Source organism: Anomaloglossus baeobatrachus, chromosome 3 (genome assembly GCF_048569485.1).
Source record: "Anomaloglossus baeobatrachus isolate aAnoBae1 chromosome 3, aAnoBae1.hap1, whole genome shotgun sequence".
NCBI lineage: Eukaryota > Metazoa > Chordata > Amphibia > Anura > Aromobatidae > Anomaloglossus > Anomaloglossus baeobatrachus.
The window spans coordinates 491243608-491259630 of NC_134355.1; the positions used below are offsets into that span (position 1 = coordinate 491243608).

The following is a 16023-nucleotide window of genomic DNA, read 5'->3' on the forward strand; positions in this document are numbered from 1 at the left end:
TTGGATCCGAGGATAGTTGGTATCCTGTTGGCCACGTCCTTGATTTTTGCTCCAGGGAGGCAGCATACTTCTCGTGCGGTTATGTCCGGCCTGCAGATAGTTGCCTCCGTGCCTCTTAGTAGTGAGTCGCCCATAACTACCACTCTTCTTTTCTTTCTGGACGCACTGCTTGTTGCTCCTGAGTGCTTTTGAGTGTCTTTTGTTTCTGCTTTTGTTGACAAAGTAACTTCTTTTGATGATACTGTGTCTTCTCCTGTAGAGACGGTATCATCCTGAGCTGTGCCATTTTCATTCTCCAGCATGAGGGCTTCATATTGGTTGCTAAGCTGTGTGGGTGGTGCCGACCACTTGATCCGCTGGCTTCTTTTGGTCACATGTGTCCACTTTTCAGCCTCTGTATGTGTTCTGAAGCTTTTCTCACTTTCCATATCCTGAATTGTTGCTTCTGCCTCGTCCAAGAAGTCCTCATGTTCTTTAATTAGCTTCAAAGTTGCTATTCTTTCTTCCAGTCCCCGCACCTTTTCCTCTAAGAGGGCAACAAGTTTGCACTTTTGACAGGTGAAGTTGAATTTCTTGTGCGGCAGATCCGTAAACATGTAGCATGTGTTGCAGGTGACCATGTGGATTTTCTTCTCTTCCATAATGCTGATGTAGCGTATGACAGGCGAAAGTCCTCAAACAGCGAGACCCGGCAAGTCCCAGCAATCGATCAGCTTACGGCGACTCTTCTCTTCTTAAACAGCTACAGTTATCACCACTATGAGATTGTGTTAAAACTATGCCACACTTATCTTCAGTCGCCTCCCTTTACTTCAGTACCTCGCACTCTCAGCACCTCGCTAGCTCTGGCTGGTTTATATAGTTCTACAAGGACTACTAGAAGCTGCTAGAAGCTTCTAGAAACAGGTGTGGCTAATACTACTGACTAAATCACTAGACACACTTTTTTTTTTTTTTTTTTTTTGCTTTTTCACAGTACCCCAGACAAACACAGACAACAAATCCCTAATGAAATTAAACAGTTACAGTTATCACCACTATGAGATTGTGTTAAAACTATGCCACACTTATCTTCAGTCGCCTCCCTTTACTTCAGTACCTCGCACTCTCAGCACCTCGCTAGCTCTGGCTGGTTTATATAGTTCTACAAGGACTACTAGAAGCTGCTAGAGGCTTCTAGAAACAGGTGTGGCTAATACTACTGACTAAATCACTAGACACACTTTTTTTTTTTTTTGCTTTTTCACAGTACCCCAGACAAACACAGACAACAAATCCCTAATGAAATTAAACAGTTACAGTTATCACCACTATGAGATTGTGTTAAAACTATGCCACACTTATCTTCAGTCGCCTCCCTTTACTTCAGTACCTCGCACTCTCAGCACCTCGCTAGCTCTGGCTGGTTTATATAGTTCTACAAGGACTACTAGAAGCTGCTAGAGGCTTCTAGAAACAGGTGTGGCTAATACTACTGACTAAATCACTAGACACACTTTTTTTTTTTTTTGCTTTTTCACAGTACCCCAGACAAACACAGACAACAAATCCCTAATGAAATTAAACAGTTACAGTTATCACCACTATGAGATTGTGTTAAAACTATGCCACACTTATCTTCAGTCGCCTCCCTTTACTTCAGTACCTCGCACTCTCGCACTTGCTGGCAGCGTGGACCAAGTAAAGATGGCTTCTTGCCCTATCTCACTTATGGGCCCCCTCATTGCTGCTGATGCTGCGGATTCTGTGTGTTTGGTGAGACACTTGGAGTGCCCTCACTGGCAGGTTTAGCAGGTAGTTAAACTTGAGCCTACTTCGGGAACCTGTTTCCCCTACGCGCCTGGTCTACCAGAAAATCCCCGTTCTCAACTACCTTGCTTCTTTCCTGAGATGTCTTTCAGGCTGACTGTGTGGCAACCGAACTCCCCCGCAAACAGCCACTACACTTGCAGGGTCTGACTAGTGTGTCTGCGTGCCCGCTCTCCGCTTCAGACTCGGCTTGTGAGTCCTCCTCTACTGCTTTCTCTCACTCACTACCGCTGCTCAACTCCTTCCAGCTTCTCCACCGCACCACTAGCTGAGAAGTGGAGGCCATGCCCCCTCCTGGGTCTGCCCAGGGGTCCCCTCTAAGGTGTGTGTGAGACCTGGTTAAAGTGTGTCTGTGTGTCCACACCCTGTTAAGCCTTTGGGATTACCTGTTTGTACTCACCCAGCGTGGGTGCAGTACTCAGTGGTGCCTGACCAGGTCAGGGGCGCCACAGCAACAAAAGTGAGTACATCCTAAGTGAAAATGGCCAAATGTTGCCCAAAGTGTCAATATTTTGTGTGGCCACAATTATTGTCAAGCACTGCCTTAACTTTCTTGGGCATGAAGTTCATTAGAGCTTCACAGGAGCCACTGGAATCCTCTTCCCTCCTCCATGATGACATCACAGAGCTGGTGGATGTTAGAGACCTTGTGCTCCTCCACATTCTACTTGAGGATGCCTTACAGATGTTCAATAGGTTTTAGGTCTGCAGATATGCTTGGCCAGCCTAGCACCTTTACTCTGTTTCTTTAGCAAGGCAGGGCTTATCTTGAAGATGTTTGGGGTCTATAATGTTTGAATTCTGCCTTGTGGTCCAGCTTCCGCATGGAGGTGATCATGTCACAGTACATTTTGACATTCATTGTCCCTTCAATGGACTGTAGCTCCCCACAGCAGGCAGAATTCATGCAGCCTCCAACCATGACACTCCCACCACTATGCTTGACTGTAGGCAAAACACACTTGTCTTTGTACTACTCACCTGGTTGCAGCCACACACGCTTGACACCATCTGAACCAAATAAGTTTATTTTGGTTTCATCACACCCCAGAGCAGAGTTCCAGTAATCAATGTCTTCATCAAACTGTGCATCATCTTTAAAACAGTCTTCCTTCTGGAATGCTTGCAACACTCATACATCTATTTTGAAAAGACAACCTCTGGATACGATGTTGAACATGTGTCCTTAACTTCTTTGGTCGACCAGGGCAAGGCCTGTTCTGAGTGGAACCTACCTTGTTAAACTGCCATATGGTCTTGGCCACCATTCTGCAGCTCAGTTTCATGGTGTTGGCAATCTTCTTATAGCCTAGGCCATCTTTATGTAGTGCAACAATTCATTTTTCAATTCCTCAGAGAATTGTTTGCCATGAAATACCCTGGTGATCTTCCATTGACTAGTATGAGAGATTGTGATAACATGGGTCACAAGGGATGGGAAAATGGTTTATTGGGCACAATTTGGACATTTTCACTTAGGTGTGTACTCACGTTTGTTGGAATACTGCAGTTTAGACACTAATACATGTGTCTCGTGTTGAGTTATTTAGCGGGCACGCTACACATTTTACCCTGTAAATCTACAAATTTACACTATTTATATAAACTTTACACTGACTACTTTACATTACACTGTGTGCAGAATTATTAGGCAAATGAGTATTTTAATCACATGATAATTTTTATACATGTTGTCCAACTCCAAGCTGTAAAGGCTTGAGAGCCAACTACCAATTAAGTAAATCAGGTGATGGGCATCTCTGTAATGAGGAGGAGTGTGGTGTAATGACATCAATACCCTATATAAGGTGTGCTTAATTATTAGGCAACTTCCTTTCCTTTGGCAAAATTGGTCAGAAGAGAGATTTGATGGGCTCTGAAAACTCCAAAATTGTGAGATGTCTTGCAGAGGGAAGCAGGAGTCTTGAAATTGCCAAACTTTTGAAGTGTGATCACCGAACAATCAAGCGTTTCATGGCAAATAGCCAACAGGGTTGCAAGTAGCGTATTGGGCAAAAAGGCGCAAAATAACTGCCCATGAATTGAGGAAAATCGAGCGTGAAGCTGCCAAGATGCCATTTGACACCAGTTTGGCCATATTTGAGAGCTGCAACGTTACTGGAGTATCAAAAAGCAGAAGGTATTCCATACTCAGGGACATGGCCAAGATAAGGAAGGCTGAAAAACAACATGAAACATAAGATAAAACGTCAAGACTGGGCCAAGAAATATCTTAAGGCTATGTGCGCACTAGAAAATTGATTTTTCTCAAGAAAATTTCTTGAGAAACTTCTGGGAGTTGAAGATTACCGCACCTGCAGTAAAAAAACGCGGCAAAACCGTGGGAAAAACGCATGCGTTTATCCCGCGGTTTTGCCACGTTTTTTCCGCTGTTTTGCCGTGTTTTTTCCACAGGTTGGTCCTCGCGGTTTTTTAATGCTGTAACTGCAATAAATAATATAGATAATAGATAGATAATCGATAGACAGATAATGGATAGAGGGAAAGATGGATATATGAATAGAGAGATAGATAGATAGATAGATGAGAAAGACATATTTAATGTCCCACCCCCCTGCATTTTCTAAGCTGGCACTCTTTAGTGACTTTCATGTGGCACTAAAGGGTGCCTAGCCTTGTATTTAGCCATAAAATAAATAAATAATTAAAAAAAAACCAACGTGAGGTCCCCCCATCTTTTGTAGCCAGCTAGGGTAAAGCAGACGGCTGCAGCCTGCAAACCACAGCTGGCAGCTATACCTTGGCTGGTAATCCAAAACAGAGGGCACCCCACGCTGTTATTTTACATTAAATAAATAATTTAAAACAAAAAACGTGGGGTTCCCCCCAAATTGGCTCACCAGCCAAGGTAAAGCGGACAGCTGTGGTCTGGTATTCTCAGACTAGGGAGGTCCACTGTTATTGGACACTCCCCAGCCTAAAAATAGCAGGCCACAGCGCCCCAGAAGTGGCGCATCCATTAGACGTGCCAATCCTGGCGCTTCACCTCAACTCATCCCGTTGCCCTGGTGCATTGGCAAACAATGTAATATATGGGGTTGATGCCAGATGTGTAATGTCACCTGGCATCAAGCCCTGGGGTTCGTGATGTCACGCGTCTATCAGATACCCGACATCACAAACCCAGTCAGTAAGAAATAAAAAATAGACAACAAAAAAAGTTTTATTTGAAAAAACACTCCCCAAAACATTCCCTCTTTCACCAATTTATTGAAAAGAACAATTAATTCCATGTCTGGCGTAATCCAATAAAGGGGGGGGTTCCACTGCGATCCATACCATAGTCACTGTCCCAGTCAATGAAGAACAGAATGTTCCCCATTGGCTGGGAGAGTAATGCAGTTACCTGAGCTAACATCAATAGGTCAGCCCATGTCACTGCAGGGCATGAAGAGTGCTGCTGTCAGGAGGATAGATGAGATCATTACCTGCTGTGATCATCTCCTGTACTGCTGATGTCAGCGCTGTTACTGACTTCTATGCCCGCCGCGTTGTCAGCAGTATCACGAGAGCCCGTGATGTTACCGCTAGTGACAGTCTCGGGCCGCTTGCGAGACGGGCATAGACAGCAGTGACCGCGGTGACGTCAGGAGGCAGGAGATCGTCACAGCAGGTAATGATCTCATCTCACCTCCTGACAGCAGCGCTCGGCATCCCCACGGCTGCACGCACTGCTGTGTGTCAGTGTCTGCCTGCGCTGCAGCGTGACAAGCTGCTGATACTGCAGGCAGACACTGACACTGCTGTGCTGGTAGCGGCGGGGCTGGAGCGGGACACAGACTGCATGGGAACCTGAAGGTCACACAGAAGTGCTTCTGTGCGGCGTCCAGGGAGTGTGACTTGTGTGTTTACTCTGCTCCGCTTCCTCTTCTGTCATAATGACATCACTTCCTGCAAAACAGCAGGCAGTGATGAGCATTACCGCAGGTAAATCGCGGCTATACCGGGGGTATACCGCACACCATTTGCTACCTGCGGTATACCCCCGGTATTTCGCGATTGCATTACAGTGAATGGAGTGAAATACCAGGGGTATACCACAGGTACCTGCGGAAAAGAAGTGACATGCACATTTTCTCAAGAAATTTTCTCAAGAAAATCTTCAGAAAGAATTTTCTTGAGAAAAAAACGCAGTGTGCGCACAGCTATTTTTTTTCCCCATAGGTTTTGCTGGGAAATGTCTGCAGGAAGATTACAAACATTTCTCAAGAAATTTCTGCAGCAAAACCGCGGGTAAAACCGCGGGTAAAACGGCCTAGTGCGCACAGGGCCTAAGACTGATTTTTCGAAGGTTTTATGGACTGATGAAATGTGAGTGACTCTTGATGGGCCAGAGGCGGGATCAGTAAATTGCAGAGAGCTCTACTCCGACTCGGACGCCAGCAAGGTGGAGGTACGGTACTGGTATGGGCTGGTATCATCAAAGATGAACTTGTGGGACCTTTTCGGGTTGAGGATGGAGTGAAGCTCAACTCCCAGTCCTACTACTGCCAGTTTCTGGAAGACAACTTCTTCATGCAGTGGTACAGGAAGAAGTCGGTATCATTCAAGAAAAACATGATTTTCATGCAGGACAATGCTTCATCACATGCATCCAACTACTCCACAGAGTGGCTGGCCAGTAAAGGTCTAAAAGATAAAAAAATAATGACATGGCCCCCTTGTTCACCTGATCTTAACCCCTTAGAGAACCTGTGGTCCCTCATAAAATGTAAGATCTACAGGGAGAGAAAACAGTACACCTCTCGGAACAGTGTCTGGGAGGCTGTGGCGGCTGCTGCACGCAAACACCACAGAACGTAAACAGATCAAGCAACTGACAGAATCTATGGATGGTAGGTTGTTGAGTGTCATCATAAAGAAAGGTGGCTATATTGGTCACTAATTTTTTGGGGTTTTGTTTTTGCATGTCAGAAATGTTTATTTCTAAATTTTGTGCAGTTATATTGGTTTACCTGGTGAAAATAAACAAGTGAGATGGGAATATATTTGGTTTTTATTAAGCTTTGATATTTATGAGTCTTTTGGGTTGATTGAGAACATAGTTGTTGATCAATAAGAAAAAAAAATTCCTCTAAAATACAACTTACCTAATAACTCTGCACACGGTGTATATCAAAGTGTCATATCTTCAGAATTGTCCCATGAAAAGATATAAAATATTTACAAAAATGTGATGGGTGTGCTCACTTTTGTGATACACTGTACCTGACACAATCGGTCCTACAGCACTTTCGATCTGTTTCTCCTTGGTGGTTTTTGTTTACTCTTGATGGCTGTTATGTAGCAATTATCCATATAATAGCTAAAACCAATCAGTGGTCTTAACAACCTGTGCCATTTGGTGCATAGATGGCTCATGACTCCAAGAAAGAAGTGGATAGAGACTGAGGAACAATAGATTGGCATCCCAGGAGTGTCAGGGGTAATATCAAGTACCTAATGTTTTTCTAGTTTGGGATTTCATGGCTAATGGTATTTTAGATTTTTGGTATTTATCCCAATTTTTGCAATATCAGAAAACTGGAATATCATATTCTCTCCAAGTCATTCACCATGATTTATAATTTTGCAAATAAATATCCATAGATATAATTTAATCTTGTTTTCCACAGCTTTTTATATTATGTACCAGACACTAGAAACAAAAAATAATCCCTTTCTGAATGACTTTTCTCTGATGCTGTATTCTGCCATTGAAATGATGATGGGACTGACTGACTTGCAGATTCCTACGGACACATCTTTCCCTCTGTTTTATGTTGCATACTCGGTGTACATGGTTTTTGTTTACCTCCTACTGCTGAACATGCTGATTGCAATGATGGACAACACATATTGGCGAGTAGCACAAGAAAGAGAAGAATTATGGAAAATTCAGGTATACGTAACCCCATTTTCTAGATCAGTTGTTTCCACAATCTTTAAGGCTATGTGCGCACTTTGCGTCGAGTTAGTTGCAGTTCTAAACGCGTCCTCTGGCAGAAATTGTCTTTGTCAAATTTGGTTTTGACCACAAAAATGCTAAAAATACACTTACGTTTTTACCACGTTTTTAATGCTTTTTCATTGCTTAAAGTCAGATGCGTTTTGAATACAAATACACTACTAAATAAAGTTTACACATTCAAACACTATGAAAAAAACGGAAAAAATTGATAACAAATATCATGAGTAAGGGGTACTTTGCACGTTGCGACATCGCTACTGCGATCTCGTCGGAGTCAAATTGAAAGTGACGCACATCCGGCACGGGTAACGACGTCGCAACATGTAAAGCCTAGAAGCACCGATAAACGATCACAAAAGCGTCGAAAATCGGTGATCTGTGTAGTGTCGGTCATTTCCATAATTTTGCTGCAGCGACGGGTACGATGTCGTTCCTGCGGCAGCACACATCGCTGTGTATGAAGCCGCAGGAGCGAGGAACATCTCCTACCTGCGTCCCGCCTGCAATGAGGAAGGAAGGAGGTGGGCGGGATGTTTACGTCCCGCTCATCGCCGCCCCTCCGCTTCTATTGGCTGCCTGCCGTGTGACGTCGCTGTGACGCCGCACGACCCGCCTCCTTAGTAAGGAGGCGGGTCGCCGGCCAAAGCAGGTAAGTGCGTGTGAAGCTGCCGTAGCGATAATGTTCGGTACGGCAGCTATCACAAGAGATCGCATCTGCGACGGGGGCAGGGACTATCGTGCTCAGCATCGCTATCATTGGCTAGCGATGTCGCAGCGTGCAAAGTACCCCTAAGATCATACACAAAATAGCTAATTTTATTAAAATTATAACTGTGTTATAATATTTATGCATAAAATAATGTTAAATTATGGATTTTCATTAATTAAATTGTCGGACTATGTGTGTGTGTAAAGGAACATATTATGCCCTTATTATAAAGTCAAAAACGCATGCGTTTATTTTGTCAAAAAAGCATGTTAAACGCTGGGATTTTGATTTAGGATGTGTTCTGAAACTTCTCATTGACTCTAATGTTAGCAAAATGCTGCCAAAATAGCAAAAACAATTGACATGTTACTTCTTTAAACGCAGAGATTTTGACAAATTTTCTGCAACTGAAACGCTGATTTTTTAACAGCATTGTGTGCACAAGAAAGCTCCATTTCCCATAGACTTTGCTGGAAAATTAAAACGTATGCATTTTGGCATTACAACGCTGCAGTTCAAAAACGCTGCGGAAACGCATGAAAAAACGCAAAGTGCGCACATAGCCTAACATTTATTATGACATATCTAAAAAAAATTCCTTTTAAACACCTATCAATTCTGCAAAAAAGGGGTGTAACTATAGTGGGTGCAAGGGATGTGTGGCACCCCTGCGGCTTCAGGTGCCACAGGGTACTGCACCTCACCAAAGGTGCAGTATTCATCTCGGATACGTAGGAGATCATCACTGGTAAACTACCACAATTCACCACTATATACAGTTAGTTGCCCTCTCACCAAGACTGGGCTGGGGTAGAGGCATTGGAGGGTGGCCATCACTAATGTAGTCATTAGTCAGAAACCCAGGGGGCAGGGGATGGATACGGGGAGTAAGGTGACACACACACACACACACACACAGCCAGTGAGCAGTTTCTCACAGGACACAGGAAGTGACAGTCTTAGGAGAGAGAGGGAGAAAGAGAGTTGCAGGAGACTAGTCCTGGGGACGGGTGGCTGGTGGAATTTGTCCCAGGACCAGAAGAGGGGGAGAGCGAGACACTGAAACTCAGAATAGCAAGGAACATGAGATATGTGAGATGCAGGAGAACACTGTCACTGAGGAGAGAGCTCATAGCTCCCTCAGGACCAGTGCACACCTCAGGGTGCGGCGCCCCTGGCTGGTGGGCACTTCACGGCCTGCCAGCAGAATCTGCCGAGCAGGGGATTGCAAGTCTTCTGGCCCACCTTGCAAGCAATGGATGATGGCACCAGCGACGGACTCGCGCTGCCTGCTATACGGGGCAGGAGCGGAATCAGGACTCAGGTCCCAGCGAAGCTTCAGGCCACAGGGACTCACATAACACAGCGCAGGGAGGAAGGACTCAGAGAAACCCACCGGTTCTAACTTCTGAATTATCCACGATTGGCTGGAGCCCATGAGAGTGAGGTCCAGCAGTCCAAAGTGCTACCCCCTGTGTCGTCTAATCCTTCCTGCGCCACAACTGCATAACAGCAGGGGGACTATCACTCCCCACATCCTCCCTGGGGCCTAGCTCTACCTGTGGAGAGCTGCAAGACCCAAGCTGTGTCACCACAGGTGGCGTAGTCATGAACCTAACATCTTCCCTTGCATCTTTATTTGATGACACCGCCAGGGTCACAGAACCGGGACTCTCCGCCGCGACGTCTCATCCCAAGCCCCGGCTCGGGCATGTCAGATGCAATTACACCTGGACCCTGGGAACTCCAAAAGTCCCTTTGGCCCATATGAAAAGACCAATACTGTAAGACCCATGATAGTTGGGGGCCCTGTTGGAGATTTTGCATGGGAGCCCATGAGACTGAAGTTATGCCACTCTCTGGACTTGACATCCTGAAGATGTTTCACAACATAGTGCTATCATTGGTTTAATGCCTTTAAGATTTCATGCCGACTTACCACTAATTACCAGTAATTACTAAGTATAGTACACTGATGAACTAAAACATTCATAGAAGACATGCTGAGCTGGAACCAAATTAGTAACCTAAATTTTGACTAATTTTAGGTTGCTGCAACCATTCTACTGATAGAACGTCGCGTCCCAAGATTTTTCAAAGTACGGACAGGAATATCTGGGAGCTCTTTGGGATTAGATGATGAAAAGTGGTTCATCGGGTGAGTATTTTTTTCAATTTTATTTATATTTGCTGTAATTCTAAGCACAATTTCAACATTTTACTGAAACGATTGAACAATTTCCCTATTACTTTTTCTGCATTTTTCTAGCATGTCCTTATTTTCTGTTCCAGACAATAAATGTAATAATAAATAATAATAAAATAATAAAATGTAATACAACGTACCAGAAACCCACATTTTCCATCCAGGTGTTGCGCTATAGTTACGTAACTTACTCTATAGACAGAGTATGATTATGTATGTAGAAATCAATGTGTACGGCTCATCCTAATGGTCTTACTTTGTCTCTAAGATCTCAACCTATAGACTATAATACCAAATGTCTACATTTCAAAGTGTCTGACATTATACAAGTAGGGCTGATTCATTAAAACTGTCATTGTGCATGATGCTGGTCTTAATGAAGGGGCTCACTGGAGTATGATGTGTCAAAATCATTAATGGGATCGTCTGGTCTAAAACGACAAGTGTGAAGTCACTCTATGTGACTGCAGGTTTGTAAATCGTCACATTGCCGTGCACTGCACACTGTGTGGATTCTCCCTTGTGAGTGCCGGGAACGGTGGTTACGTTACCGCACGTATGCGATATGTATACTGCTGGCCAGAATCTGACTGTTTCCGGCCTTCTGTCATACACTTGCATTGAGCATGCTCGAAAAAGTCTAGTCAGATTTTGACTGGGAGTATGCACATCATATATTTGCAGTCCAGTGTCCGCCGTTCCCGGTGCTGACATTTGAATATCCTCAGAGTGCGCAGTTCATGTGATGTGAGGATTCACATCTGCAGTCACATAGCGTCGCTTCACACTTGTGGTGTTAAGGGTACTTTACATGCTGCGATATCGGTACCGATATCGCTAGCGAGCGTACACGCCCACCTCGGTTGTGCGAAACGGGTAAATCGCTGCCCGTGGCGCACAACATCACTAACATCCGTCACATGGACTTACCTTCCCTGCGACGTCGCTCTGGCCGGTGATCCACCTCCTTTCTTAGGGGGGTGGTTTGTGCGGCGTCATAGCGACATCACACGGCAGCCGTCCAATAGCAGAGGAGGGGCCGGAACATGCCGCCCACCTTCTTCCTTCCTCATTGCTGGTGGACGCAGGTAAGGAGATGTTCGTCGTTTCTGCGGTGTCACACATAGCGATGTTTGCTGCCGCAGGAACGACGAACAACATCGTACCTGCAACAGCAATGATATTTGGAAAAGGAGCGACGTATCAACGAGCAACGATTTTTCACGTTTTTGCGCTCATTAATCGTTGCTCATTGGTGTCACACACTGCGATGTCGCTAACGGCGCTGGATGTGCGTCACAAACAACGTGACCCCGACGATATATTGTTAGCGATGTCGCAGCGTGTAAAGCACCCTTTAGACTGGACAACCCTTTAAGTAGCAAGCACCATTTAATGCATCTGTTAACTTCCGCGCAACGCTGCCACAACTATACACTAGTCAGAGGCTGGAGTACATTTCTGAAGTAAATTACGCCGCTATAGTGGCTTATTGTTTTAGGACTTTGATGGGCGGGTATAGCCATGCCTTTCCCACCAATGCTACATCCATGTTGGGGTACATGGGCCAAGACTGACTTGTAAATGCCAAATATCACATTATTTTTGCGCAACTTTATTGTGACTTATTAAAGTGCTTTACACATTAATGTATCAGAGCCTAAGTATTAATCCTATATAAAACCATTAAATTCTAAAAATATTAAGATTTTTGATATGTTACATCTTGCTCTTCAAATTGATGGGGTCCATTTCCGGAGACCCTCATTGATTGCTCAAAAGATGGCTCAGAAGTGCGCAGCCAAATCACACAGAATCACCGGCCTCCTGCATCGGCACATGTACAGAGCAGTGTGTGGGCTGCAATGAAGATCTATGGGTCCGTACACTGCTCTGTCTGCACACACATGCGGGAGCTGAGCAATTCTGCTTGATGAAGGCTTTGCAGCAGTTTTTTATGGATGGTGGGCATCTCTGGAACCAGACCCCCATCAATCTTCAGCATGTTTATATAAAATATGTATCTATATAGAAACATGTAAGTGATAGGAACTTTTTTCATGTATTTACTGTTTCTTACAATAATGGCATAATCCTTTGTTCAGAATATTTTATTATTTTTCTTTTAGGGTAGAAGAAATATTAAATGAGGATGAGATGGAAAAAACGAAACTTCCAGTGAAACTGTGTAAAAAGTCTGTGTTATGCTGGGATATGATTAGGAAGAACATTTCTCTGATTATCAGCATGCACGATATCTCGGAAATAACCGCATTATAAGCCGCCTGGCTACAAGCCTGGTTATTACAATAACATATCATTGACACATTGTTCTCTTTATTGGTATATGTGAACACACTGTGCAGATTGATTACTGTCTTACATTTGGACAGCTTCAACCTAGACCAGGCAGAAGATGTGCCAAATGTCTGACAGTGGCTGATGTCATGGGATAGATTTGGGGCATCTTGCTAGACAATTAGACAAAACTGTAGAACAATTGGTCTACAGCACATTGATTTTTCTTCTTGTTTTGAGACATGGTACTTTTAAGTCATTGATATTCTGCCTTTTGATATCAGTGCCTAAGGAGGAAATATTTCTTTATCATAGGAAATTGGAGGAATTTCAAATAAAAAATTATTATGAAGGTTTAATTAATTCTATCTATTTAAATGTGTTGTAGAAGCAATAGTTTTGTCTCTGCAGATTTCACAGATGTTATTTTGCATTGTCTCTGCCTGCACAATGATAACGACAAAGTACATGATGGATTTAGAAGTGAAGTGAACACCCATATGTGCTACATAACTGAATAGTGGCTACCAGCATAATCTCTCTTAGTAGCCCAAGGAACTCGGGTCCAAGCATTATTACACCCAATATAGATGGGAGAAATCCCACTATGATAAAGAACAAAATATGGAAGTACAGTCACCAGTGCTAATAATATATGGGCCAACATATTTAAAGAGGTTTGCCACTACTTTTACATTGATGATCTGTCATAGGGATAGGCCATCAATGTCTGATTAGCCGGGGTCCGACGCCCGACACCCCTGCCATTCAGCTGTTCTCAGTGGCAGCTGATGGCCGGAAATGCTGTTTTGGAGATGCTCTGTCTTCTGCAGCAGTCAAGTGTTGCTCATCTGTCTCCTATTCAAATCAATACGCGACAGATGTGCAGTATCCTGCCGTGGCCACTATCAGTTAATAGGGCAGCCACTGCACCAAAAACAGTTGATCAGTGGGGATATTGTCTGTCAGACTCCGGTCAATCAGACATTGATAACCTATCAAAAGGATAGGCCATCAATGTTAAATTTGTGGCCAACCTCTTTAAAGTGCCTCTTGCATTTCTTTCTAGCCCTACATGATTTGAACCATGATTTTAAGGGTTGTTTTTCCCAAGCGCTAGTATGCATCAAGGCAGGGCACCCTGTTAGTAAAAAGCTGTCCTCCATTGGCTGAGTAGTAAGAGAACCCACTTGTAGTTTTCTAAGGAAACTGGACTGAAAGTCCAGTACAGCCACCTCTATTGAAAGTGTGGGGGTGGTGCAGGGATTTAGTTTTTGGTGAGGAGGTGATACTGCTTATTGGAAGTTCTCCTTCGATTATCTGCCCCCCAGCAACATCCACAGTGCAAGGAAAAAGTTATTGGTCTTGGTGGTCCTGGCTGGGTGTGTGGTTTTCGTGTGCAAGCCATACCTGTAACTAGGCCATCATGCAGACCTGGATTTTCCCACTGAGGAGCCAAGGACACAGATTCTGTTTTCTTTCTCAACATTCTTTTACTAACAGTTACATGCAGTACTTCTATCACACCATTGCTGCGAGCAAAACACTTGAACATTTTCGGTACAGTACATTTAAATTCAAGGCATCATTTTACTGTAGGCTGCTCCATAGTTCCTGATGCTATTACTGCTATTTGTATGTTCTCCTCACTGTCTGACACTATAGTTTCACACAATAAAGTCATGACTATGATCTCATCCCACCCACAGGGACCCATTCTGTATAACTGTTTCGGCCACTGTCGGACAAGACTCATCTTCTGGTGATTCTGTGCTGACCTGTTAGCCCCGGAACAATACCAAACCCCCACTTTAGAACTTATTCCACTGGAGTCAGTTGCAACCCGAGAATCTTCTCTAGAGTTTTGGCCTGGTACTCACGACTGTTGTATGGAGGTGACCTTCTACCTATCCCCGACTGGAGTCCTTCCTGCCTGCTCTATTTTTGGGGTGTCCTTGAGGGTCTTATTCACACCCAATTTTTCGAAAATAATGAGCTCTGAGGTAATTAGAAGATGAGCCTTTTCTGCCTCAGAGATATAGTTGACCCACACACCATGAGCTCCCACCTCATCTTCAATACTTCTATTAACAAATCACACACTACTTTACGACATTGGTGGGCTTATTGAACATACCTAAACCAACCCGATTTGAGTATATATGCATGAACAGTACTACTACTAGAGGCCTGATCTCAGATATATATGACTCGCCCACCCCAGGGCCTTAGGTAACTTGGTGTCGGGCCGGACTAGTCCGGGGTAGCCAGCGGTGGCGGGGCCCGACTCCGTGACCCTGGTGGAGTCAATTAAAAGTGGCGATATTGGGGAGATGATTATAATAAAGTTTATGAAAGATTCGTGACGCCACCTGTGGTAAATTGCAGCTCGTTATGGACGCAGCTGCTGGAAGGGACCTCCGGGGCTGATGTTATAGCAGCAGAGATGTTGCTTGGTCTCGACAGGTAGAGCGGGTACCCCGGGGCAACCTTTGGTACTTGGTAAAGTCTATGGTGTTTGTGGACGCAGTAGAAGGGATGCAGGATAAAGGAGATGACACAAGGCTTGCAGTTAAGGTCTTTACTCACTGTTTGGTCTCAATTCGGCAGCTGTCCAGTTGCCCACAGTATGCTGGGATCCACTGTCAAGGGCCTTCGCCGATCCCAGGTAGTTCAGAGGTCAATACCGGTGCACCCCTCCTGTGTCTCTTTCCTGACTGACGTCTTAGCCTTGACTGTTTTAAATGAGCTGGTCTTGGCCTCCACCACAGGTCCTGTACAAAGGGGGCTAACCGCAGCTGTATCTTGCCCCTTCACTGGGAATCTGTGGTGGGTTGTGGCCCTGGGTGCTTACAACCACCCCCGGGCCTTCGGTGTTACTTTTGAGGAATTGTCTTTCTTCCCTCAGTCTAGGGACCGTCCCTGAATGCAGCCAGATCCCTTCACACGATCTTTCAGTGGAACAGGGCACGAGCCAATATGCCCTTTCGTGGCCCTGGAATCCCTTCTTCTCGGTGTCACCTGGGCCTA

General features: G+C 44.6%; 1 pseudogene; it reads left to right on the forward strand.

Moving 5' to 3' along the window:
* LOC142295458 (transient receptor potential cation channel subfamily V member 6-like) overlaps positions 1–12975 on the forward strand; it is a 157447-nt pseudogene extending 144472 nt beyond the window's left edge.
* The last annotated feature ends 3048 nt before the right edge of the window (positions 12976–16023 follow it).